Genomic DNA, 27,866 nt, shown 5'->3' on the forward strand with positions numbered 1-27,866 from the left:
GGTAACAATTATTATTATTTTATTGGTGTTACTGTCATGTCTAGGAGCTCTAGGTATGGCCAGGACCCCATTCTATGAATCTTAAATAGTCAGCAGTAAAGAAGTGATATCCAGTATGGTTTTTTCCGCTGTATAATTAATTCTTTGGCAGTAGCTTTTCACATCAGGAGAGCCAGACCTGTTGACAAAGATAGAACCCAGTATGCCGTCTTCAAAATACGAGTTGCCTGATTGTTCTAGGTTCACTGTAATGTGTGATCACTAAAGGTGAGCAGCAGAAGAGTGCTGTTACTGCTTCCATCGAATTAACTGGTAAAATTACCATTGAAGTCAATGATACAAGATGAGTCCTCATTTGAAAATCATAAAATAACAGTTCTAAATTTTAACATTTGCCTTCAAAGTAGTAAGTGGCTGATAGATCAGACCATCTTCATGACTCAGGAACCTGCCTCATGGTTCAAGTACATGGGATCATCTTTTTGATACCACATATCCTGGGCCCTGACTCAGGAATGCTGGAACTAGAGGTGCTGGGGGCAGTGCAGCTGGCAGCAGCTTGCTGGGCACCAACCAGTGCAGACGCAGCACTGCCCAAATGTCAGGCAGACCACATCTGTGCTTGTGGTAGGGGGCCCATTGACTGTTCTGCCCTGGGGCCCGGAATTGCTGTCAACGGGCCTGTCTTCAATTAAAAATTGTACCACTTTAACTATATTACTATAATTAAAGTGACACAATGCTCCCTCATGTGGATGCAGCTATGCTGTATAAAAGTGCTTTACATTGGTATAGCTATTCCCAAATGGGAAAGGGAATAATCTATAGCGGAATAAGGTATCTTTATACAGTAATTCCTTGCTTAATGTTGTAGTTATGTTCCTGAAAAATGCTACTTTAAGTGAAACGATGTTAAGCAAATCCAATTTCTCCATAAGAATTAATGAAAATGTGGGGGTTAAGTTCCAGGGAAAACATTTTTGCCAGACAAAAGATTATATTTCTCATATATACATATACACAGTATAAGTTTTAAACAAACAATTTAAAACTGTACACAGCAATGATGATTGTGAGACTTGGTTGAGGCGGTGAAGTCAGAGGGTGGAAGAGGGGGGATATTTCCCAGGGAATGCCTTACTGCTAGATGATGAACTAGCAGTCGGCTGAGCCCTCAAAGATTAACACGTTGTTAATGTAGCTTCATACTCTACAAGGTAGCATGAGTGGAGGGAAGGGAGACAGCATGGCAAAGAGAGACAGAGACACACAGCCTGTGTGTGGGAGAGAGAGACGAGCATTGCCCCTTCAAGTATGCTGACTCTACTCTAAGTACACTGCCTTTTTAAGTAGATCAGCAAGTTGAGACAGCAGCCAATAAGCTCCCTCCATCCTGAGCCCTGTCCTGTCCCCCCTGCTCTGTAGAGATAAGGTAAAGGAGTGGGGGGACGGGGACACCCTGACATTAGCACCCCTCTTCCCTCCCACCCCCTGCACAGAAAGCAGCGGGCTCCAGGAGCAGCTCCAAGGCAGAGGGCAGGAGCAGCAAATGGCAGTGGGGGGGAGGGACAGTTGAACTGCCCGGCAATTGATAGCCTGCTGGGCGCTGCCGCACAGGGAATTTAGGGGAGCTGATAAGGGGGGCTGCTGGTCCACCCTGGTTCCAAGCCTCCACCAGCTAGTTGCAAAGGGCTGCTCTTTCTGCAAACAGTGGACAAAGCAGGCGGCTGCCAAACAATGTTATAAGGGAGCATTGTGCAACTTTAAACAAGCATGTTTTCTAATTGATCAGCAACGTAACAACAAAACAACGTTAACTGGGATGACTTTAAGTGAGGATTTAGAGTAGCAGCCATGTTAGTCTGTATTCGCAAAAAGAAAAGGAGTACTTGTGGCACCTTAGATACTAACAAATTTATTTGAGCATAAATTTGTTAGTCTCTAAGGTGCCACAAGTACTCCTTTTCTTTTTAAGTGAGGAGGTACTGTAATTGCATTCAGAGTATGGGTGCTTGGTATTTCAGTTAAAAAAAAATCACACCGCTATCTGAAATAACTACACTGGTACAAAATCTGAATGAAGACCAGTCCTACAACTCTCTTGTTATAGGTACAACATTTCCACTCCACTCCTAATCTGTGCTCAACCAGATTTCACTATGGCACTGAGAGAATTAACTAGTAAATATAATACCCTGCCTTGTGAGATAAGCTGAGTCCTGCCCATGTATGGGGAAGGGGCAGATATAGGGCAGGAATGGGAGAGGCTGGTGCACATTGTCTTCACCCTGCCCCTATGGAGAATCCTCCCAAAAGATAACACAGCCAGGGACAATACTGACCAAGGGCTGTGAAGTGCCATTCAAAGTGGGATGAGCAGCACAGATTTGCTCCACTACCACCTGACCCTCCTGTTCCCCTGTGAGGTGAACCCCCTGTCTCAGCTGCAACCTGTCCCCCTGGTCAATGAGCCCCTACATCCACCTCCTTAAAAACTGTATGCATAGTGATGCAACCTGGCACAAGGAATCGCAGCACAGCTCAGGTATGGCCCAGCCAAAAAGCGGCCAGCCAACGCCTGGGTAGCCACCCCCAGCTCCACAGCCTTTGCTATATTCTCTAAAGAGCCCCCAGGTGCCCAAGAGGTAGCCACAGGAGCAGTGGTGCCTAGGATTGGAGGCCTACTGAATGGCAGAGCTGCTGCAGAGCATCCACATGGATGGCCTGTGGGGTTCCACAGATCTTAGGGGGACTGCCAGTTTAGTGGATGGGCCCTGAGGCCAATTCTTTGAGAGGAAGCTCTGCAGCCTCTGACAGGAAGCTATGTGAGGAACTCTGGGAATGGGATGATTGTGGCAGTTTTCCTTCTTAATTTCTTTCCATACGAGAGGTTGCTCTGAGCCAATATTTTTTATTTTCAATTTCCCTTCTTGATTTAATCATTTGGTTCATATCCTGGGTCATATCACCAGACTGCAAGAGGTTGCATAATTAATCATTTATTTCACAGACCTGACATTCCCCACCACCATCTCCACTCCCTTCAGTACACAATTTCATGCTTATATACTGTCTTAAATATGTTTTACTTCAGTGAGTATATTTACATAATCACCAGCTGACCTATTCACCCTTTAATGAATCTAAGTTTTTTTGTTTGTTTGTCTGTTTTTTCTCAGGTTTCTTAGTTTCTTTCAGGTTTTTTCTCAGTTTCTGAATCACCTTCCCTAGTAGGGATAAAGGACTAGTCTCTTGAAATGTCAAGCTATACTGTGGCTTATTAACTACCCTGTCTTTATTTTCTTATAAGAATGACTTTAAACAGCAGCTGCAAATCCCACCTTACTTTGAGACTTTCATTTAAGTGCAATGTGTTGTCAACCCATGCAAACAGAAAGAATTAAAAGCTACACTCAGTTTTTCAATGCTCAAACAATTGAGGCTCAGATCAATTTCAGGCAAAAGTTCAAGCCAGTTCTTACTTTATTCCATAAATTCATTCAGCTTCAGATGTGGGGTCCTTAGAGACAGCCTGGCTCATGTAGGTGATCAAGAAGTCAGAGACAAATCTGCTGGCTAGGCCGCAGAAGCAAACTAGACATGGAGAGGCAACCTATGTCCCTGCATCCCAGTGCACATATACACATATAATAGGCACTTTTACACAGAGAACACATCCACCAAATGGAACTTTCAGAATTTCCTTCTCCCAGGACCCAATCCTACAGATTTTCTGTGTCAGGAGGTGAAACTCTCACACTCCCTGGGTTTAAATGGAACATAATGCCTTAGGGGATTTTTTTTTTAAATTCTTTGATTTGGGCTCCTAAAAAGCCATAAGTCTCTTCATCATATACACAATCATTGATTGGAGTCAGGCTTTCAGTGGGATAATATAATCAAAGGACTCATCACTACATTTCCTTTTTCTCTCACATTCATCAAATTAAGGTTGGGTTTGTCACCACACAAAAGGTGCACTGCTTTAATTATACCAGATTAGTTAAACTGATACAACCCATCAAGTGTGGATGCAGATATATTGGTATAAAGAAACTTTATATCAGTATAGGTATTCTGTATGGGAATGGGAATAAAATATACTGGTATAAGGCACCTTTATACCAATATAACTGCAGCCACACTACAGATTGTATGGTATAAATATTTTGATTTTTTTTTTAAATCGCACTGCGGACTTAGATAGTTATACTGGTACAAAAGGTGTGGCTAGACTAGGCCTAAGAGTTTTCGCAATACATTCCTTGTAGTAAAGTAGTCATAATAGAGTTAACTGGGTTACCAAGAGTATTATGGGATGGAGCCAGGTTCCACCTCTCTCTTGCTTCTTATTTTAATCAAGGAATTGAATATTAAAATAAAAAACACCGGGAAAGGGTATAACTAAATAAGTGGAAACTTTTATAGGAAATTCATGATTTTCTGCACCTCAGGAATTTATTAAAATTACATTTCCCTCTCTGGATTTAAAGACCTAAATAAATGTTCAACAACAGTGACTAGTGATTTTTAGTGCCGACCCTGAGACAACTTCAGGAGGCCTGGTTTTCAGAAAATGCTGAGTACCTGCCATCTGAAAATCCCAATTTAAGGTGTCCCAAATTGGGCGTCCACAATCACTTGCAAAAATTAAGCCAAAATCTTTCATCATAATCAGATGACTCTAAAATTTGTTCTCAGGCCAGGAGAAGTCTTTTTGATTTTGAAACTCTGTTGGTTCTCAATCCAGTTGGCAAAAAATAATTTCCCAAAGATACAATATGCTATTGTCATATCCACTATAGGGTTTCTAATATACAAAGAGAAAAATATTAATATATGGGATACACAGTTAGAAACCCCATTCATAAATATACAATGGAGAGTTGTATGGAGAAAAGCAATCTCTTCTTGAATCCAAGAAAGCGACTATACATTTATGTATCTATGCATTTGACTCATAGGCACCAACTCCGTGGGTACTCCAGGGCTGGAGCACCCATTGGGAAAAAATAGTGGGTGCTCAGCAACCACTGGCACCCCTGCGGATCAGCACCTCCTCCTCCCTCCCAGCACCTCCCATCCACCACGATCAGCTGTTTGGCAGCATGCAGGAAGCATTGCGGAGGAGGAGGAGGAGTGGAGGCGGGAAGAGGTGGGGGGAGGGGCGGAATGGGGGTGGGAAGAGGTGGGGCCTGGGGCAAAGAGGGGTTGAGCACCCCCAGGAACAGAGGAGGTCGGCACCTATGATTTTGACTCCATTGAGAATATATATGATTTAGCCTCCAATAAATGTTGGTGTAATTGTAATTATGTTAATATTGGTATCTTCTTACATATTTGGTGGAGCTTTATTTTAATCCAGCATGTAGCCCATGCTGTATAAAGAATTCCCCAAATTCAATTCCCCTGAGACCTATTTTTCCTCTTAATTAGGAGTTTCAGTTGAAAAAACATAACAGGAGGACAATTATTTTAACAGGCTACAATGTCTCCTCCTGTGTTAAAAGCTGCAAGAGGGACTTTCTGTGAGGAAATCTCTGTGAGGATTCCCCTGTGGTGATTCCCTCCCATTGGGTAGACGGGGAATGCACTGAGAATAGTTGTGGAGCAGTAATGAACACTCTCGGTCTCCTCCATGAAATAAGTCACAATAACTGAAGGGAGAAAGTCCAGTATTGAAATATTTTAGAAATGTATCTACTCTTTCATTTGTGTTATTTTTCATTATCTTTGGACCCCTTTGTATGAGGTCCAATTCTTACCGAACATGCGATGTTATATAAAGTGGGGGGATCATAGATTGTATGTTTTATATGTGACATTGCTAGAGAGACAGATATACCATACAGAATATTACTTATATGGCACCTTATTGTAATAATTCTTTTACAAAATAGAAAAGATACTTTTGTCCAATTTTCTTTTTGACTCCATTTGTTGTATAATGTGAACATTTTGAGACATAGGTTTTTTTCCATAATTGGGAAAAACAAAAATCCTCTCCTCCTTTTTAAACCCCTGAGACATTTTCTGCAGTGCAGTCATACCATATACATAAGATGTTCATGCTGACTTACAGTAATATGCAGTAGGAAGCATCTGTATGGAAAATAAAACAATGCACTTTTTCCAAGGACAGGAATCAATACATTTTGCTGAAACCAGCAAATTTGTTTCATGTATTTGATTCATTGGTTACAATTGAAAGACATGAGTAAATGCCACCTTCTCGGTAAAAAGGAAAGACAGCATTTCTCTAAGACATATTGATTGTATGTTTTAGGGGTTTATTAAATGCTTCAGAAAGAATTGTATGTATTTAATTAAAGGGCATCCACTTGCTACAGAATATGTTTTCTAAATGAACTTTTTAAGACAGGATTTAATGAAGACCTTTTTTAACAATCGGATTTTATTAGGTGAATAATTCTTTCATTCCCATATTTAATATTTCATTCATATTCTTTGTTTTCTGCATGCTAGAATCAGTTCTCTTTGTCCAGCAGCCATGCAGGTCCTATGACAATAAAAATGATATTACCTGAAAATGAGGAGATCTGCCACTTTCTTTGGGGACATCTGGTATTTTCATTTTTAGCTCTCCACTTCCAAAATAGAAAACAGTGTTATGAAGATCACTACTAAAAATATGCAGAAAGACAATGTATTGCAATACAAGCCAGCAGCAGAAGGTGCAACACATGCTGCAACAACTGCAGAACGCCAGTGATCTGAACTGTAAAGTGGACTTTCTTAAAAAGACAAGATTTGCAATAATCCTGCACTAGCGCCTTTCCTAAGTACAGGATGGCACCCTGGTAACTGTAGGTACATGGGGTGGTGAATATTAAAATGCTGATGATACCCCTGTGTAAGGGTTAAATGAAACAGATATGTTTTGAATGATTAATAGCTACTGATTCCTACTGGCCAAGGTAAAATTAAAAAAGCTATTCACCTCTGTTTATCCCAAAATAGGATCCACCTAAGAAGTAAAGACAATAAGAAAATGGTTCGCATGAATCACTTTTAGGAACTACAGATCTGCCAAATTTGGGAGTTCCTCTCCCCAATAATAGAAACTACAGAAACTAAAATGGCTAAATGAGGGTATCGTTAATCACCTAGGCAAGAATCTCTCATAATTTGCATATGGATAAAACCTTTTTCTCCCTCCCAACCTAGCTAAAAAAGAACCCCAAGTTCCCAAGCAAGGGTCACACGCTGCTTTCTTATGCAAAGTGTTTTCACCCCCAAAGTATAAACTGTATATTATGTTCCTGTTAATCAAATACACGGTGAATAATCTTTCACCCTAAATGAGAAGCTACACATTTGTTTGCCTTGGGAGTCAGATCTACATACTTCTATATGTGAAAAAATGTCTCTTGTTCTATTTTGACAGGTTTCAGAGTATCAGCCATGTTAGTCTGTATTCGCAAAAAGAAAAGGAGTACTTGCGGCACCTTAGAGACTAACGAATTTATTTGAGCATAAACTTTCGTGAGCTACAGCTCACTTCATCGGATGCATCCGATGAAGTGAGCTGTAGCTTACGAAAGCTTATGCTTATGCTCAAATAAATTTGTTAGTCTCTAAGGTGCCACAAGTACTCCTTTTCTTGTTCTATTGTAAGTCCTAAATAAGGTGAAATGCTTATGTACACAAAGAAGGTATGGAGTATATCCTCCAAATTTAGAAGATTCTAAGGATTTTGTTGGTTTTCATTTTAAATAATTGTTGCGCTCCAGAAGTAACAGGAATTATCTGGCACAAGGAAGAACAAACATTAAAAGATGTAAACCAGGGTATAATTTTGGGATATCAAGAGAAATGGTTTAAAATGAGGGATCCCACTTGATAGTAGGGGCAAATAATGAAATACAGTCTTTGAAACAAATCAAGTTTAAAAAGCCTCTGATAAAAGGATTGAAGAAATTTGTTATACACCAATATCATTTACTGGGTACCAGTGGAAGCAGCAGTGAAACTGAAAGAGCTAAAACCTAAGCATCCACTAGGCACGTATCCAATTAAAATAATAGAGTGGCCCCCTCCTACAAGTCCTGAAACTAGGGTATATACACTGAAGTCACCATGTGTGCAATAGAGTTGATTGACTGAACCCAACAAGAAGATGAAGAATCCTAAGTGCAACTGATGCCTGGACCAGCTATGTGGAAAGGACTTTCCCTCATCCAAGGGTTAAGAGAATAAGAAGTGGTGAGATTTAATTTCAAAGCTTGTATTGCCCCTTCTGTTCTTTAATATAAATAACAGTAGGCTATCTTAGTGATGCTCTTTATGGAGACCTCAAGTTACATATTTTAGATTTTAACTCCTTTATAACTCCGAGAAAATTGATCTAAGAGATTGAAAAGAATTGTTTTAACCAATTGCTTTTAAATTTGTCCTTTTTGGACCAATCCATTCAAACTGTACTAACCACACTCTTCAAAGTGCCTTGAAGACAAGTACATCCTTGGAAGTCTGATCAGTGTGATCGGTATTAAAGAATGGAGAAGTGATGATCATAAGTAAATGTAATAAGAAATCCTGGTAATTTGCATTGTACCTTGATATAACGGCTGAGTCTCAACTCTAATCTGTGATGAGACTGGTGTGTGTGTGTGTGTGTGTGTGTGTGTGTGTGTGTGTGTGTGTGTGTGTGTGTGTGTGTGTGTGTAAAATATACATTTAGAACATTGACAGTATCTACATTTGAGTGGTGAATTAGTGTTTATATATTCATGCGGTTCTGAGTGAATTAATAAATTGTTGGGTGGTTAAGAATAAGCAAATGTTCTGATTTGAGAAATACTGTTCAAGTTAAAAGATGCCCTGAGGAGAATCCAGTGTTAAAACTAGTAAGCTAAAACTAGTAAGCCTAACTCCAGGCACTCAATAAAAAGGGTTTATCCTATTGGATTCTCTTATGTATTGGCTAACCTAGTTTGTTAGATTTTAGCTTTAAAATCTAACTGGCACTGTGGCAAATTGATAAATTGACCCCCTTTCACGCTTAAAACTGCATGTGTGAGATATACATATAGATAATGTGTAAGAGATGGGAGAGAGAGAACATGATGGTGTAGTATGATTTATTTTAAAATATATTTATATAAACAATAATGTCAATGTGCTAGATGGTGGCTTTGCCACCTGGCCAATATAAGGGGTGCCAAGGAGCTACTCTGCCCTTGGAGCACCACAGGGAAGGAATCATGTCTCTGCAAGGCTCTCCCTATTCACTCCAGAAGATAGTATTTTGCTGCTGGTCCTGGTTACTAGCAAATTATTACCCCGTCTGCACTTATTCTGCTCTGGTGGCCAACAGTTTGGGAGGAGCCAGAACCAGGGCTTTGTGAGGAGTCGCTATCATCCAGTATCTGCTCCCCCCGGTGTGCCTAAAATTGGGGTATCCCAAACAGGAGCATAACAGATGTGTGACCCTGCATCCCATATTCATCATAGCGGTATCATTATAATATAATTATAACATAGTTATGATGCATCTTGTGCAAAATGCGTCATGTGAGGTATCTATGAAAGTTATGATTTGCTGAATATGCTTATCCTATTTGTGTGCATGTATCATTTTTGTATCTGGTTATAATATTGACTATGTATCTGTATTTCAAATGTGGTTACACCTGGATGACACCCACTAGGGAAGATGCTTCCAGTCTATACAGCTGGTTGTGAAGGGCCTATTCAAGGTAATGGGGAAGCTTCCCCCACCTGGTAAGCCTTCCCGAGATTGCTCCAGACAGTCTATAGATAATGGCTGCTATGACTCAACAAGGCAGGCAAGGGCATGTGACCAGACCAAATGACTCTGAACTCCATTTTGGTACCTGCATTTTCCCATTAACTGGACTGGGAACTTAGCTTGGAACAAAGGGTTCCCGCCATATGAAAACACTATATACGGTGGGGAGTAACATCATCTCTTGACCACACTCCCCACACAGGAGAGTGCCTGGAAACACCTGAGGAACAAAGACTGAACTGGGGGAAGTGCTGGTCCCAGGCTAAAGGGATTTCTAGTCTGTGTATGAAAGTGGACTGCTTATATCATCAGTCAGGGTGAGAGATTACTAATTCAAATCTTATTTACCCAGTATATTAACCTTAGTTTGCATTTTTTTTTATTTGCTAGGTAATTTGCTTTGATCTGTTTGCTATCACTTATAATTAAGGCTAAGATTTTGTCATGGTTATTTTTAATAAAAGTCACAAACAGGTCACGGGCAATAAACAAAAATTCATGGCAGCCGTGACCTGTCTGTGACTTTTGCTGCTATGACTCTATTGTTTCCCCTATCACCATGGTGGCTAGAAGCTGTGGGGTATCTCCTCTGCCCACAGTGGCTGGGAGCTGCAGGGTGACCATATTTCCCAAAGAGAAAACGGTACACCCCAGCCGCTCACCCGAGGCGTCCCCTTTCCCCTCCTCCCCCCACAAGGCTGTCGCCCATCGCTGGAACCCTTAGTGAGGAGGGCCCCCTCAGGAGTCTGTCACCTATCACTGGAATCCTGTCGCTGGAACTTTGCAGGGGGCCCCCTGTTGATTGTCACTGCTGTCACCTGTCGCTGGAACCCTGCCAGGGCCCCACTGGTTGTCAGCTCCTGAGTCCTGCAAGCCCCTGGGGCTGAAGCAGAGAATGGCATTGCAGTCTCTGGAACTCATGGATTCCATGACTTCCATGACCTCTGTGACATAAATGTAGCCTTACTTATAATCACTTAAAATATATCTGTCTGTAGTTCATAAACTTGTTTTATGTTTTATCTTAACCAGTGTGTGTTTAAATGAAGGGTCTGGGACATCTAAGTTTGGTTAACACAGGCTTGTGTGCATATCTTTCCCACATTGAGGGGAAAACTAACAATATTAATGAGCTTGCATTGTACAGATCCCTGTGCAGTGCAAGACGGTATAATTCTGGGTTTATATTCCAGCAAGAGTGCAAGGCTGGGAAGCTGGGGAATTGGCTGTTGTTTCCTGTTTGTCCTTGAGTGGCTTAGGTAAAGCACTCAGGTAGCTCAGTTAAGTATGTGGCACCATCTGTTGTCATGTTGAGTGATAACAGGGTCTGGCGAGGCTGGCTGTGTCACCAGCAGAGCAATGTGAGAGAGGCCAGCGAAGCTGAATGTTTAGGGGGCACAGCTGTTCCAGCGGCTCCCAGACTGCATCCCAGGGGTGACAACAAAGTCACAAAGTTGAAACCCGTGACTAGTTGAAACTTCATGGACAATTTTAGAAGGGCTGAATCAATTTTAGATGGGTAGAATATAATTATCTACACTGGGTTACATCCAGGTCATTGTTACAGTCTCCTTGCCCTGATAACTCAGTGGTATGACCATCCAGGGCTAGCCAATATATGGGCCAAGCCTATGAGGTATTATGTCTTGAAGGCACTCAATATCATGCAGGATCAACCTTATGATGCAGTCTAAAACTTTGAGACATCCACAACAGCACCCCTGTGCTACAGTTTCTTGAGACCAAGGGTTTAGCTATGTGCCAGGATCTATGATTCAAATATGTTACTATCTGCACAGCTAATGGGGTTGAAACAGTTTGTCCAGAAAATGCAGGTTGTTTCTTGGCTAATGTGCCTCTAGGCTAGGAGATGCTCTGAGTGGATACTCCCTTATGATGGATGAGTTTGCAACACATGGGCTATTCTTCACAAAAAGAACTAGGATCCTTAGAGATCCTAGCCTGAGGAGCTTGCAGACATGCAGGAATCTGTGTGAGTAACTCAAAGTGACTGACTCTTACCCTTTTATCTCACTGTGACAGAGGTGGTCCATCCCCTTTAAGGCCAGTGGGGACTAAGGGTCAGCCAACCCCTGTTCCATGGCATGGCCCTTTAAGGTTTTGAGGGTTTGGATATAAATGAATTGTAGGAAGGGGCAGAGGCAGATACTGGGAGAGAGGAAGTCGTCCCAGGGGAATAATTAGTGCTTGGGGGAAAACCCATGATACTGTCCCTTTAAGGGTCTAGGACCAGGAGCTTTTTAGTGCAGAGTGGGTGCAGTACTCCTCTCTCTCCCAGACAGCTGGGACAAATCTTGAAGTGGAAGACAGCATATATGCTGCTTCCTCCTTTATAACAGAGACACACTAGCAACAGGCGGAAGCTGGGGTCTGGCTAAACTGGTAGGTGAAAGGACTGAGTTAAAAGGGACAAGCTGGCGTGAAGCTGGCCTGAATTATAGCCCAGCTCCAGGGTGCAGGATCCAGATGTCAGGAATTGAGTCTTTTGAACTATAACACAGCTCCAGGAGGAAGTTTGTGGACTCCTGATCTAAGGAGAATGAGATTGTTTGTATTATAGCGGGGACTGCTGGGGACTGCTGAACTTGGGAGAGGATACTTGTCAGCCTAATTAGGAGGATTTTTTGTACTATGTAAAAAAGAATTCATAAATGGGACCCCACCAAGATTATCTTGCTCTCAGTATATGGGTCTGTGTAAACAATTTTAATTATCCAGTGGGAGCTGAGGCCTGTGTACTTTCAGGGCCACGAAAGGGTATGCTCGAGGCCTGCCACACTCAGATTCCTAACTCTACAAAGCTATTCCCTATGCTCTCTTGAGGGTAAGATTGTCCAGTAAGATTGTCCAAACCCTTGACTGCCTGTCCTGGCAGACTTTAAATTCCTCAGCTACATATACAGCTTTATGAGGGAGTCTGTAGATGCCTTATCCATGGGCTTGAGGAAAATTGCATCATAATCCAATCTCCTCCCACCATCTAGGAACTCTACAAAGAATTTTCATCTCATGCCCCAGAGAGGGCCCCATCATTAACAGAGTTCTTGCCCTTCTGTCTGCAGGTTACAAACTCAGTGCTCCACAACAGATTGAGGCTGAGATAATGTCAGACTTCTTGAGCACTATCTTCTTGGTCAGAGGTATGTGGAGTGGTACCTGAAACCCCTTCCCAATAGTGGAGCCAAACCTCCCCTGCCAAAGCCTACACCCAGTCTTTTATCTCTTTGTCTGAGATCAGAAACCAAATTAGATGTAAAATTTAATTTCTGATTCTAGATACAATTAAAAAGAAAAAAGTCACAAAAGCATTTAATATTGCATCAGACTCCTGATCTTACAAACTGTAGCAGCTTTGCTGGCCATGAGTGGCCAGGACCTTGGTTTTACGTCTCGTGTGAAAGATGGCACTTCTAGAAGCAGAGTGCTCAGGAGCTGAATGTTTTACTTTTCTTTCTGCCTTTCACTCCTTAGCTAACACAATTTCCTTTTGCTTTTTTAACTCCCTTTTTGTATGTCCGCATTCCTTGGTGGTTGGCCCATATCTAGTCCTTCCAATCTCCCCTCTGTTCTATTTCCAGTTTAATTTTTCTTTGTTTCAGTTCTTTCAAGTTGCCTTGCCTTCAGCACAAATTTTTTAAATATTTCCTTATATTTTGATTTGTGCTGTCTTTTCCCTTGTGTTAAGCCTTTAAGTTTCCAGTATTGTGTTTTATAAACTCTCCCATCTTGCCCATCTCCTATTCTAACAAGTGCTGTAGCCCAGACAGTGTATTAAATCAATGCATAACACATTGCACAGCCAGCAAGATGTTAATACACGTAGAATAAGTAATGTCATGAAAAAGTCACAATGCCTGCAGTTTCTAATTTTCACAGATTGCTAGCAAAGTTCTTTTAAATACTTTTAATATTTTCATTTTAAAGATTATTTCTAACTAAAAGCAAAATAAAACAAAAACCACCATACCAAACTGACTTAAAGAAAATTAAAACCAAAATTCTGGAGCTAAAACTTGCAGGACCAATAACTTCCAAGCTGAACTATATACCTTTGTCTGGTATATAACCCCCTGAAAGCAGTTTATAATGGATGGATGCAATAGCACCACTATTGTATATTCACAGACATGCAGAGTAATATATTTAATACAGTGTGAAGAGTCTAGGCCTGATTCTGTTTTCAGACAAAGTAATTTTATGCCACTGTAACTCAGTTGATATAAATGAACTTAACTCTGGATTTAGCACAGTAGATGTAGGAGAATCAGGTCCTATGGACCAGACCCTCAGATGCACCCGGGCTCCACTGGGAGCACCTAAGGAGAGAGTATAGCTGGTTTTCTCCAAACTCTTCTCCTGCTCCCTATCCTGAGGACAGCTAGGGCCCACTTTTTACCCCCACCCCAATGCAAGTTAAAGCAACCTGAGGGCTTCCCTAACTTGTGCTCTTCTGCAGGTCCAGGATAGCTAGAGTGCAACATGTTCTGGACATGCCCCCTACTACCCGTGGTAAACCAAGAACACCCTATAGTTCAGAGAGGCTAAAAGTATGCGGTGTAGAGTCCGTTACATCAGCCATTCCCCATCCAGAGATTCTCCCATGCAAGGAGAGTCCCTACTTCTATTTGGTCATCTCTCTATACGTCTTGCATCATGGGAGCAGTACAAAGGGAATGGAGTTGGGGCTGAGGAACTGGCCCAAAATGTTCAGATATACAGCAGGTACATTAAAAATGTGAATCTGCAAAGAACGAATGATCTCTAGCTAATGGCCTAGGTGAGTGCTGTGTATATTTTCACTCTTGACCGACCATTTTAGATGGCTCTCTTCCAGTTTTTTAACAAGTTAATGATTTATCAGGCTTAGTGCTGAGCGCTTGCAGAGGGTTGTCTGATGGAGATAAGAATATTTAAGACAACAGATTAGGAGGGGTGCGTTTTCTTCTTCAGTTAATAATTTGGAAAAAAATGGCCAGTTTGCTCTAAGCAGCCTGCTACAGTTGTAACCAATATTAAAACAGAAAAAATCAATGGCTGAGATTGTGACTGGGGGTCACAGAAACCCCCTGGGAGTTGCCACCTGATGTGCCAAGATTACTTCTGCCCCTGCTTTCCCTGACAGTTTGGGACTCGAACACCTTGTCTTGCTGAGCCAGACATGTCAGTCTGCTCCAACATAGACCCAGGGTCTGAACCACATACCCCAAAGCTGCAGACTTAACTGAAAGCAAGTTAAGAAGTGTTCGTGCCTTTAACACTCAGATGCCCAACTCCCAATGGGGTCCAAACCCTAAATAAATCTGTTTTACCCTGTATAAAGCTTATACAGGGTAAACTCATAAATTGTTCGTCCTCTATAACACTGATAGAGAGAGATGCACAGCTGTTTGCCCCTCTCTCCCAAGTATTAATACAAAGTCTGGGTTAATTAATAAGTAAAAAGTGATTTTATTAAATATGTAAAGTAGGATTTAAGTGGTTCCAAGTAGTAACAGACAGAACAAAGTGAATTACCAAGCAAACTAAAATAAAACACGCAAGTCTATGTCTAGTACAGCAATAAAATTGAATTCAGATAAAAACCGCAACAGTTCCAGTAAAATTTCTTGTACAGACTAGTCTCCTTCTAGTCTGGGTCCAGCAATCACTTACACACCCTGTAGTTACTGTCCTTTGTTCCAGTTTCTTTCAGGTATCTTTGGGGGTGGAGAGGCTCTCTCTTTAGCCAGCTTAAGACCAAATGGAGGGGTCTCCAAGGGGTTTAAATAGACTTTCTTTTGTGGATGGAGACCCCCTTCTCTCTCCTATGCAAAGCCCAGCTACAAAATGGTGTTTTGGAGTCACCTGGGCAAGTCACATATCCATGCATGACTGAGTTCCTTACTAGCCAAGCCACATTCCTGGGAAAGCTCAGATGTGGATTGGCATCTCCAAGTTCATTATTGGCTTAAGGGCTTCTTAATTGGGCACCTACTGAGAATAGTCTTTTCTCAGGAAGCTGACCAACTGCTTCACCAAAACCTACTTAGAATCAGACAAGTATAGAGCCAATATTCATAACTTCAAATACAAAAATGATACATGCATACAAATAGGATTCACAGATTCAGTAGATCATAACCTCTACAGAGATATGTTACATGGCATATGTAGCATAAACATATTCTAGTTATGTCATAGATATATACATTCATAAGCATATTTCCATGAAACCTTATGGGTCCCACCGTCACAGAGATAACCCAGCGTGTACAATGACTTTAGAGTCGTCCCTCCCCACCTCTAGGATCACACGCCACAATAATTTCTCCAACCAACTCTGGTTTCACCACAACTTCTACAAAGGTCCAACCTCTTCTGCCTTCTGTCATTTTAGAAAGATCCTGAGTCTTCAGTCAGGGCCAAATCCTAGTCTTTGCACACAAGATGAATAAATGCACTATGTGCATTTCAGACAGCAGAAGATGGGAAAATTTTGATCAAGGAAGTTGGGGCACAGTTCAGCAGAACTGTTCTGCACCTGCTAATTCAACCAAGGCAATACTAGCTTCTGCAGTTGTGGCATCCCTTCCTCCTTAATGGGAGATGTGCATGGACAATCCAGTTTTTAAAAGAGGGGTGATTTCAGTGTCTTGGGCTGAGGAGCAATAATGCAGTTTTAAGGCACTCCTAAAAACATCAACAAGTTCAGAAGAAACATTTAGTCTGTAGCCAATATGACCAAACTGGATATGCAGGCATCCTATGTTTGTAGTCTGAAATGCAGGGTAAAATGGCATTGGTGCACGTTCCTTTGCTCTGGTTTGAGGTAGGTATATTGTAACCCTTCTCGGGCATGTTGTGGCCGCAATACCAGTTCTTTAAATACCTCTTCTGTAAAATTTAATTAGACTCTTTGCTTTCTACTACACTATTTGCATTCAAATCCTTATTTAGCTACTTCTTGAACAAAGATTTGTTGAACTTGTAACTTTGAGCTAGTTGAAGTCTAGCATGAATACCAGTGTGTGCCTCCATACCAAGGCCTCTGACTAAGTTGAAAGCCTAAGAACCTTATTCCAAAAGTATCAACTTCACATATTGAAGTTTATTTACTATAAATTAAAAAAAGGAAAGGAAAGAGTTCTCCGTTAGGCTGACAGCAAGCATGCAAACTTCCAGCCAGGAAGGAGAGTTTTTCAAAAAGTTATGATGTGAAAAGAGAAGGCTGTAATGAAACACCTGGATTAGCTGAGACAGGCATTAGCAGGCACTCACTGTAATGATCTACTGTTCTTGAGATTACGGGTAAAATAATTTAAAACAATTTGGCCATTGCTTCCCAAGGAAATATGCAAAGCCATTAGAGTACATTATAATCACTTGCCAACTTTTATATTTTAAATCAAGGGGCAGTTTCTAGAACTCCATGAAGAGGTGCTCAAAATGGGCACACAAACAGTATATAGTGAAAACAGCATTAGTATGTGTCCCATATGTGGCCAACAGCAGCCCCACACATAGCCCATCCCTTTCCCAGCAATACACAGGAATAATCTATGCCTGAAGGCATTCTCAGAGATGGGTGCTTAGTCCAAAGACATTCCCTTAAGAACCTCACTCAATGCCCCAAAGAATCATAGACACATAGAATTGTACAACTGGAAGGGACCTTGAGAGCTCTTCTAGTCCAGTCCCCTGCACTCATGGCAGGGCCAAGTATTAAAATTGAATTAGAATTTTGAATTAGAACCAAGACTCCTGTTGCAGAACTTCTGCAGAATGGCTTTTCTGTAAGTCAAACTGATCTCAGTGGTACCAGTGTAACTGAGAACAGAATTTGGACCCATGTGCTTTGGAATAGGAAGCCAGTTTCCACCATATGGTGCTGTTGCTCAGCAAAAGCTTTTGGGTGGCACCAAGCTCTGGCCCTTTCACAGCACATGGAGTGACTGTAAGAGTCAACTTATTTTTTAACCCTTATTGAATGCAATTATTAGTGTATGTTGCTAAGCTGCGAGTTGGGGTTTTATTCCATACTATGCCGCATTCATTAACGTTTATTACAAATTTATTTCAGTTTAATTTAAAAATATATTAGATTCTTATTATCATCCAGCTCATGACTGCTGGGAGGGTAGCATGTGTCATGTGGATAGGAGCATGCTTGGAACCTCCCATTTTTGTATATTCTGCACCCAGGCTAGTCACAATTGCAGTGTCCGACCCAGGGAGCACAGGGACTGTTCCTTACCTGTGCCCTAAATCATCCCAAAGAGGATTAGGAGGTAGAGCCATGGTCCCATTCAAAATGAAAGTGGTTCAGCCTGCACAACCATTCTCTGCCCCAGGAGTTCTGTGGATCCAGTGGGGAGCTGGAGCCGGTTCGCACAGGTTCGCTGGAACCGGTTGTTAAATTTAGAAGCCCTTTTAGAACCGGTTGTTCCGCAAGGGACAACTGGTTCTAAAAGGGCTTCTAAATTTAACAACTGGCCAAAAGTGGCGCCTTAGGCGCCAACTCCATGGGTGCTCCAGGGCTGGAGCACCCCCGGGGAAAATTTGGTGGGTGCACAGCCCCCACAAGCAGCTCCCCACTCCGCCCCAGCTCACCTCCACTCTGCCTCCTCCTCCTTCCCTGAACGCGCCGCCCCGCTCTGCTTCTCCGCCCCCTCAGGCTTCCCACGAATCAGCTGCTTGCGCGGGAAGCTGGGGCAGGCTGAGAAGCAGGCGGCGGCTTCGCGCTCAGGCCCAGGGAGGTGGAGGTGAGCTGGGGCAGGGGGGGCGCGAGGAGGGCCGCCCGCGCCGCAGCAGGTAACCCGGGGGGGGCACAGGAACCGCTCCCCGCCCCAGCTCACCTCCGCCACCCTCGGCCTGAGTGTGAAGCTGCTGCCTGCTTCTCAGCCCGCCCTGGCTTCCCACCGAACAGCTGATTCGCGGGAAGCTGGGGGGGGGGCACGGAGAAGCAGAGTGGGGCGGCGCGTTCAGGGAAGGAGGCGGAGGCGAGCTGGGGCTGGGGCCGGGCGCGGGGCGGGGAGCTGCCGGTGGGTGCTCTGCATCCACCAAATTCTCCCCATGGGTGCTCCAGCCCCAGAGCACCCAGGGAATTGGCACCTAAGGCGCCACTTTTGCTGTGATCAGTGGGGGGAGCGGCCGCTCCCCCTGCTCCCCCCCAGCTACGCTCCCCCCACCCCTAGGAGCCAGAGGGACCTGCCGGATGCTTCCTGGGAGCTGCCCCAGGTAAGCACCTCCGGGACTCCCCACCTCACCCCCCAGCAGGTCCCTCTGGCTCTTAGGAGTGGGGTGGGCACCCACTACAGTGGCCCACAGACCCTCCTGCCCGGTTCTGGGGGCAGTCAGGGGATACGGGAGGGGGGTAGATGGGGCTGGGGGTGGGCATCAAGGAACGTGGGGTGTTGGATGGGGCAGGAATCCCGGGGGGGCGGGGGTGGGCAACGATCCCCTCGTGGGGTGAGGAGGGAACCCATTGTTAAGATATTGGCACCTCATGACTGATCGCATCCCCGGAAAGATCTTACTCAATGCTGAGCCTCCAAGGGAGACCATATAACCTTGAATTTTAAAAATAATGAGTGTGTTCCAGCACACCAAGTTCACCAGCAAGCTGGGACAAAGAGCTGTGAGAAAGGTATGTATAGTATTACATCTGCATGTACAAAAGATCAGCTTGGCCCATACAAATAAGCATTATGCATGCAGTGAACTGTTCTATAGGTGTGGTTATGGCAGGTGGAGTTTAGGAGAGTCCTTTCACATTTTAGGCCCAGCTTATGAAAGGTATTTAGGCCCCTAACTCCCAGTGATTTACATGGGAGTTAGATATCTAAATACCTTTAAGGATCTACGCTTTAGTCTATAGTGTTTTGTATCATAGATTCATAGATACTAAGGTCAGAAGGACCATTCTGATCATCTAGTCTGACTTCCTGCACAGCGCAGGCCACAGAATCTCACCCACCCACTCGTATGAAAAACCTCACCTATGTCTGAGCTATTGAAGTCCTTAAATCATGGTTTAAAGACTTCAAGGAGCAGAGAAGCCTCCCTCAAGTCAACCATGCCCCATGCTACAGAGGAAGGCGAAAAACCTCCAGGGCCTCTCCAATCTGCCCTGGAGGAAAATTCCTTCCCGACCCCAAATATGGCGATCAGCTAAACCCTAAGCATATGGGCAAGATTCACCAGCCACATACTGCAGAAAATTCTTTCCTGGGTAACTCAGATCCCATCCATCTAATATCCCATCTCAGGGGATTAGTCCTATTTACCCTGAATATTTAAAGATCAATTACTTACCAAAATCCCATTATCCCATCATACCATCTCCTCCATAAACTTATCAAGTAGAATCTTAAAACCAGATAGATCTTTTGCCCCCACTGCTTCCCTTCGAAGGCTATTTCAAAAGTTCACTCCTCTGATGGTTAAAAACCTTCGTCTGATTTCAAGTCTAAACTTCCTGGTGGCCAGTTTATATCCATTTGTTCTTGTGTCCACACTGGTGCTGAGCTTAAATAATTCCTCTCCCTCTCCTGTATTTATTCCTCTGATATATTTATAGAGAGCAATCATATCTCCCCTCAACCTTCTTTTAGTTAGGCTAAACAAGCCAAGCTCCTTAAGTCTCCTTTCATAAGACAAGTTTTCCGTTCCTCGGATCATCCTAGTAGCCCTTCTCTGTACCTGCTCCAGTTTGAATTCATCCTTTTTAAACATGGGAGACCAGAACTGCACACAGTATTCTAGGTGAGGTCTCACCAGTGCCTTGTATAATGGTACTAAAACCTCCTTATCCCTACTGGAAATGCCTCTCCTGATGCATCCCAAAACCGCATTAGCTTTTTTCACAGCCATATCACATTGGCAGCTCATAGTCATCCTATGATCAACCAATACTCCAAGGTCCTTCTCCTCTTCCGTTACTTCTAATTGATGCGTCCCCAACTTATAACTGAAATTCTTGTTATTAATCCCTAAATGCATAACCTTACATTTCTCACTATTTAATTTCATCCTATTACTATTACTCCAGTTTACAAGGTCATCCAGATTCTCCTGTATAATATCCCGATCCTTCTCTGAATTGGCAATACCTCCCAGCTTTGTATCATCTGCAAACTTTATTAGCACACTTCTACTTTTTGTGCCAAGGTCAGTAATAAAAAGATTAAATAAGATTGGTCCCAAAACCGATCCCTGAGGAACTCCACTGGTAACCTCCCTCCAACCTGACAGTTCGTCTTTCAGTAGGACCCGTTGCAGTCTCCCCTTTAACCAATTCCTTATCCACCTTTTGATGTTCATATTGATCCCCATCTTCTCCAATTTAACTAATAATTCCCCATGTGGCACGGTATCAAAGGCCTTACTGAAATCTAGGTAAATTAGATCCACTGCATTTCCTTTATCTAAAAAATCTGTTATGTTTTCAAAAAAGGAGATTAGGTTGGTTTGGCACGATCTACCTTTTGTAAAACCATGTTGTATTTTGTCCCATTTACCATTGACTTCAATGTCCTTAACTAATTTCTCCTTCAAAATTTTTTCCAGGACCTTGCATACTACAGATGTCAAACTAACTGGCCTGTAGTTACCCGGATCACTTTTTTTTTCCTTTCTTAAAAATAGGAACTATATTAGCAATTCTCCAATCATTCGATACTACTCCTGAGTTTACAGATTCATTAAAAATTCTTGCTAATGGGCTTGCAATTTCAGGTGCCAATTCCTTTAATATTCTTGGATGAAGATTATCTGGGCCCCCCGATTTAGTCCCATTGAGCTGTTTCAGTTTCGCTTCTACCTCAGATATGGTAATATCTACCTCCATATCCTCATTCCCATTTGTCATGCTACCATTATCCCTAAAATCCTCTTTAGCCTTATTAAAGACCGAGGCAAAGTATTTGTTTAGATATTGGGCCATACCTAGATTGTCTTTAACCTCCACTCCGTCCTCAGTGTTAAGCGGCCCCACTTCTTCTTTCTTAGTTTTCTTCTTATTTATATGGCTATAGAACTTTTACTATTGGTTTTAATTCCCTTTGCAAGGTCCAACTCCACTCGACTTTTAGCCTGTCTGACTTTATCCCTACATGTTCTGACCTCAATTAGGTAGCTTTCCTTGCTGATCCCTCCCATCTTCCACTCCCTGTATGCTTTCTGCTTCTTCTTAATCACCTCTCTAAGATGCTTGCTCATCCAGCTTGGTCTACAACTCCTTCCTATGAATTTTTTCCCCTTTCTTGGGATACAGGCTTCCGATATCTTCTGCAGCTTTGATTTAAAGTAATCCCTGGCCTCCTCTACCTTTAGATCCATAAATTCTTCAGTCCAATCCACTTCCCTAACTAATTTCCTTAATTTTTGAAAGTCAGCCCTTTTGAAATCAAAAACCCTAGTTGCAGATTTATTTTTGTTAATCCTTCCATTTAGTTTGAACTGAATTAGCTCATGATCACTTGAGCCAAGATTGTCCCCTACAACCATTTCTTCTATGAGGTCCTCGCTACTCACCAAAATTAAATCTAAAATGGCATCCCCTCTAGTCGGTTCAGCAACTACTTGATGAAGGAATCCATCAGCTATCGCATCTAGGAAAATCTGAGCCCTATTATTATTACTAGCACTGGTCCTCCAGTCTATATCTGGGAAGTTAAAGTCTCCCATGATCACGCAGTTTCCATTAGTATTTACTTTATTGAAGACATTAAAAAGGGTTCTATCCATATCCAAATTAGATCCCGGAGGTCTATAGCACACCCCAAGCACTATCATAGGAGAGGCTTTACTAGTTTTCTTCCCCAATGTAATTTTTGCCCAGACGGACTCTGTCTTATCCATTGCATCGCTTCTTATTTCTTTACATTCTACCTCATCATTGATATACAATGCTACTCCACCACCTTTACCTTTGTTTCCGTCTTTCCTAAACAGCACATACCCTTCAATACCTGTAGTCCAGTCATGACTTCTATTCCACCACGTTTCTGTTATCCCTATAATATCTGGTTTCACTTCCTGCACCAGTAGCTCTAGTTCCTCCATTTTGTTACCTAGGCTCCTCGCATTGGTGTATAAACATCTTAATTTTTGCTGTTTGGCCTCGCTTACATTTTGTACCCTATTAGGCACAATCATTCTACAGCTAGTATAACCTATTAGACTAGTATCCACACCGCCCTCGCTCCTTATATACATTCTCCTACCCATGGCTGTATCCTTTCTTACTTCGTCTTCTTCCCTCTCAATGATAAAATCTGGCGTGGAGATTTCCTGGACATCTCCCAACCATCTCCCCCTAATTCCTAGTTTAAAGCTCTCTTTACCAGTTGTGCCAACCTCGATCCTAGAAGTCTATTTCCTTCCCTACTCAGATGAAGTCCATCCCGAGAGAACTGTCCTCTGTCCGTGAATGCCTCCCAGTGGCCATACATCCCAAAGCCCTCCTTATAGCACCACTGCCTAAGCCATCTGTTGACAGTCATAATCTTGTCAGACCTTTGTTGCCCTTCTCTAGGAACAGGAAGGATCCCGCTAAAGATTACCTGAGCCTCAATTTCCTTAAGCGTCTTCCCCAGCCTAGCATAGTCTCCCTTAATACTTTCCAGCAAGAATCTAGCCGTATCATTTGTTCCCACATGAAGGATAATTAGGGGATTCTTTCCCGCTCCCTTTAGGATCCTTTTCAACCTCAGGTCTACATCCCGTATCTTAGCACCCGGAAGACAGCACACCCTTCTATTCTCTGGATCAGCTCTAGTTACAGGCCTGTCTATTCTTCTCAAAAAAGAGTCCCCGATCACATAGACCTGCCTTTTCCTGGTGACGGTGCTATTCTCCAGTCTCTCCCCTGTTCCCTCTGGCTGCAAGTTCTTTCCATTCCTATTTTCCCTTATAATCCTCTTCAACCCATCCTGTATCCTCCTGGGGCTCATATTTGGTGTAGTCTTCCTTGACTCTTCCGCTTTTCCTATAGGATTAGCCTCTCTTCTCTTCTTCCTTACCCTTCCACCTTCAACAAGTACCTGCTGAGCCCCTTCTTCATGTTCCAACTCTGCAAACCTATTCCTAAGCTCTATTTCTCCTTCACTAGCCCGTCTTTTCCTCTGCCTGGTTCTTTTAGTCACATGCTTCCACTGACCACTTTCCTCACCCAGTCTCCCCTCAAAATTCCCCAGCCCTGCTTCCATCCGTGAGTCTGAGCTTTTCCCTTCAGATACCTCATATCTTTGCTCCATCATCTGCTCAAACCCCTTCCTAAACTCAACGAGACTTTCCACCTGCATCTCCAAACCTCGGATCTTTTCCTCCATCAGCTCTATCAGACGGCATTTCATGCAGAAAAAAACTCTTACCGGTTCCCCCCTTCAGGATCATGTACATACCACAGCTTCCACATCCAGTCATCCTCCATGTGTCTTCCACTACAGGATTCACTCCCACAGCTGCCTCTGTATCTGTCATCGCCTTCCCACCTAAATCCTGTTAATCTGGGAAACACAAGCCACACCAAAAAGACCACCCCCCTGCAGCAAAAGCAAACCGCAAACAAGCACCACAATACAAACTCCCCTTGCAAACTCCCACTCAAACTCCCCTGTTTAGAGCTCTGTTTGCTAGCTCCTGTGCCGCTGCAGCTGTCTGTCAATATTTTGGTAGTGTGTTGGAAATATGAATAAGATCAAAAAAGTCTTATTTACTGTGATAACACACGAAGATGGTCATTTCGATGCTCCTGTTTCATCAGTTATTGACACTATTCCATGGATCACATGAACAGCACTGAAACAGATAGAGCAATAAACAGTGCTTGAGGCTCATTAAACATCAAAGCAAAGATCAGATGTTTGATCAACTGCAAAAACTGTTTATTTCAAACACAGTATAACCCTGTTTTTCCTAAGGGTTTCAGAGGCATGAGAAACCTTTAGGAAAATAAGGTTTAGGATAGAGAAGCATGTCTGATCATTCGTTCACCAGGAATTTTGGCTAACTGAAGGTTGATTAACTGGGGTTTATATAAATACCATAAGCAGTGTTGCTATGATACAACAGCATAAGCAATGGATGTGAGGGAAACTTTCTCTATTTTAATTAAATAATATGGATATTTAGCCAATGTTGTTCTTCGGTTAGGGCTTCAATATGTTGTGGTTGCTGTTGCCATCAATGACCAGTCAGAGAATGAGAAGAAGGGGTAACAAAGGCTCCCTCTCCTATCATTCCCGAAGATCTGCATGATAGCATTACTGAGCATCCCGCCCTGCCAGTGAGTCATAAAAGCAGCTACTGAGCAGACTGAGATCACAATCCCTACCCCTCGCCACAACTTGCAGGCAGCCTTCTGGCCTTGAGCTAAATGGAGGTGACACTCTGTCCTTGCTCAAAAAGAAGTTAGCTGGCTGGTCCTACAGAATTCTGCTGCCTGGAGCTGTACACTTCATTCTAAGGGTATGTAATCCACATGACCATGCCCTGAATTCAAAGCCATGTGACCCCTCTTTGAAATCAGGGGGAGCTGCAGATGTTCAGTCCCTCTCAGGATCAGCCCCTAACTTTCGTGCATGTGTATACATTTTTAGGTTTCAGAGTAGCAGCCGTGTTAGTCTATATTCACAAAAAGAAAAGGAGGACTTGTGGCACCTTAGAGACTAACAAATTTATTTGTTACGCTCACGAAAGCTTATGCTCAAATAAATTTGTTAGTCTCTAAGGTGCTACAAGTCCTCCTTTTCTTTATACATTTTTAATAGCTCATGTGGTGAATGAACAGTGTCAGTACAAATTTTAGTTTAATCCATAAAGGGATAATAATAGAATCATACAAATGTAGGGCTGGGAGGGACCGCAAGAGGTCATCTGGTCCAATCACTGAACTGAGGCAGGACCAAATAAACTTAGACCATCCCTAAGAGATGTTTATTCAACTTGTTCTTATAAACCTTCAATGATGGGGATTCCACGACTCCCTTGTCAACTTATTCCAGAGTTTAACTACCTTTATCGTTAGAAAGTTTTTCCTAATATCTAACCTAAATCTCGCTTGGTGCAGATGAAGTCCATTGTTTCTTGTCTTACATACAGTGGACATGGAGAACCATTGATCACAGTCCTCTATGTAACAGCCTTTAACATATTTGACAATTATTTTAATTTCCCCTCTGTCTTCTTTTCTCAAGACTAAACATGCTCAGTTTATTTAACCTTTACTCAGAGATCAGGTTTTCTAAACTGTTATCATTTTTGTTCCTCTCCTCCGGACTCCAGTATTCACATCTTTCCTGAAGTGTGGCACCCAGAATCGGTGACAGTACGTCAGCTGAGGCCTCACCAATGCCAACCAGTGCTGGACAATTACCTCCCAGATCTTACATATGACACTCCTGTTAATACACCACAGAATGATATTAACCTCTTAGAGAACTGCATCACATTATTGGCTCATATTCAGTTTATGATCCACTATAACCACCAGATCCTTTTCAGCAATACTAACACCTAGCCAGTTATTCCCCATGTGGTAGCTGGGCATTTGATTTTTCTTTCCTCAGTACTTTGCACTTGTCTTTATTTAATTTCATCATATTGATTTCAGACCAATTAGCTGATGTTTCAAGGTCATTTTGAATTCTCATGTTGTCTTCCAAAGTGTAAGCAAAGTGTCCTCCAAAGATGCATAGACATCTAAAATGGTGAGGCGATTCCTCCACCGATTTCTCTCTTGTTGCTCCTGTGACCCTGCTGTAATTTTCCATGTCCTCCCCAATATTTAGCACTCTGTTAAAGTCATCTTTTTTATGCTTACCTGTGGACTTTTGTCACTTGCCCCTTTTGATCCTGGTTTGAAACACTCCTCACTAGGTTGGTGAGTCGGTATGTAAAGATGCTCTTCTCTTTTGTGTTGAGGTGGATACCATCTCTTCTGAGCTGTCCTCCTTCCCAGAAGAGCATCCCATGGTTGAGGAAGCTCACCCGTCTACACTGTCTGCACAGCCACGCACTCATCCCCAGGATGCACATGTTGTAATACTGTTATTCAGTTGCATTTATATAAGGATCTGGCCTACTGAAAAGAGTTTTTGGTCTTGGTTGGTTTGGCTGGTTGTTTGCCGGGTGGGTGGAGGGACCAAGGGTCTAAAGTTCTCCTGCATCATTTGCAACCCAAATATCATACCATGGTGCTGAGGTAATATAAGAGAACCAGAAAGTTTCACCAGCTAAAAATATACCAGTTTAGTTCTTTTTTCTATTCATTTTTCATTTTTGCCACTGTAATAATGGAATTTCTAAATGCAATGCCATTCTTGTAATGATGACAACTCCCCATCCATTCCACTTATAAAACTTCTCAGTGTTACAATGAAAACATGGCAGGGAGCTAATTAGAAATAGTAAGAGTTTTAATTGAAGAGCGCCTGGTTGTTAGAGCATTTTCTATTTCCAGCAGCATCCCAGGTGACATTGTTGTAGGAAGGCATAACTGAAAAGAAAAAGAGAGACTAATTGGAACAATTAATTGAAACAACACACAGTTAATTTCAATTATGGCAATCCTGATGACTGTCCTATCCCTTGCTGTGGGGACCGGTTGCCTGAGGATTCTATCCCTGTGGAACACTTCAGCTAGCGCTGCACAGGGCCTTGATTCAGCACCTATTAATTATTATTTTTATTATTATTTATTATTTTATTACCCTTGTGCCTAGGAGCCCTAGTCACGGAGCAGGACCCCACTGTGCTAGGTGCTGTACAAACACAGTACAAAAATACAGCCACTGCCCCAAAGACCTTATAATCTAAGTAAATTAAGACATATGCATGACTTCAAGCACTTGAGTAATCTCATCCCTATTCAACAAAGGTAAAAGTTAAGTCTGTGCTTAAGCGCTTTGCTGAATTGGGCCTAAATGAGGGAGATGAGAGCACCAAGTACCCCTCTAAATATGAAGTCACTTACTGAATATGCAATAGTCTCAGCTACTCACTAAATCCTGGCAACATCCCACAAAGCCTGTTTGGTGCAGGCAGCAACATATACTTTGCTTTTCTATTAGCTGTGTTCAGTGCAGAA

The 27,866-nt window shown here is 42.6% G+C and overlaps 1 long non-coding RNA gene across 4 annotated transcripts in view; it reads right to left on the reverse strand.

The window, feature by feature from the left end:
• Window positions 1-27,866, reverse strand: part of LOC119855473 — a 109,380-nt gene that overhangs the window by 55,066 nt on the left and 26,448 nt on the right. For 3 of the 4 annotated variants that reach the window (XR_006281695.1, XR_006281694.1, XR_006281697.1), the window contains exons 4-5: window positions 26,601-27,275; window positions 24,496-24,577 (exon numbers count right to left, since the gene is read on the reverse strand). This is a non-coding gene — a long non-coding RNA (uncharacterized LOC119855473). Of the gene's footprint in view, window positions 1-15,891; window positions 16,466-24,495; window positions 24,578-26,600; window positions 27,276-27,866 lie in introns of those variants that run through there. The other variant, XR_006281696.1, reaches the window with a different exon arrangement.

Source organism: Dermochelys coriacea, chromosome 5 (genome assembly GCF_009764565.3).
Source record: "Dermochelys coriacea isolate rDerCor1 chromosome 5, rDerCor1.pri.v4, whole genome shotgun sequence".
Taxonomy (NCBI): Eukaryota; Metazoa; Chordata; order Testudines; family Dermochelyidae; genus Dermochelys; species Dermochelys coriacea.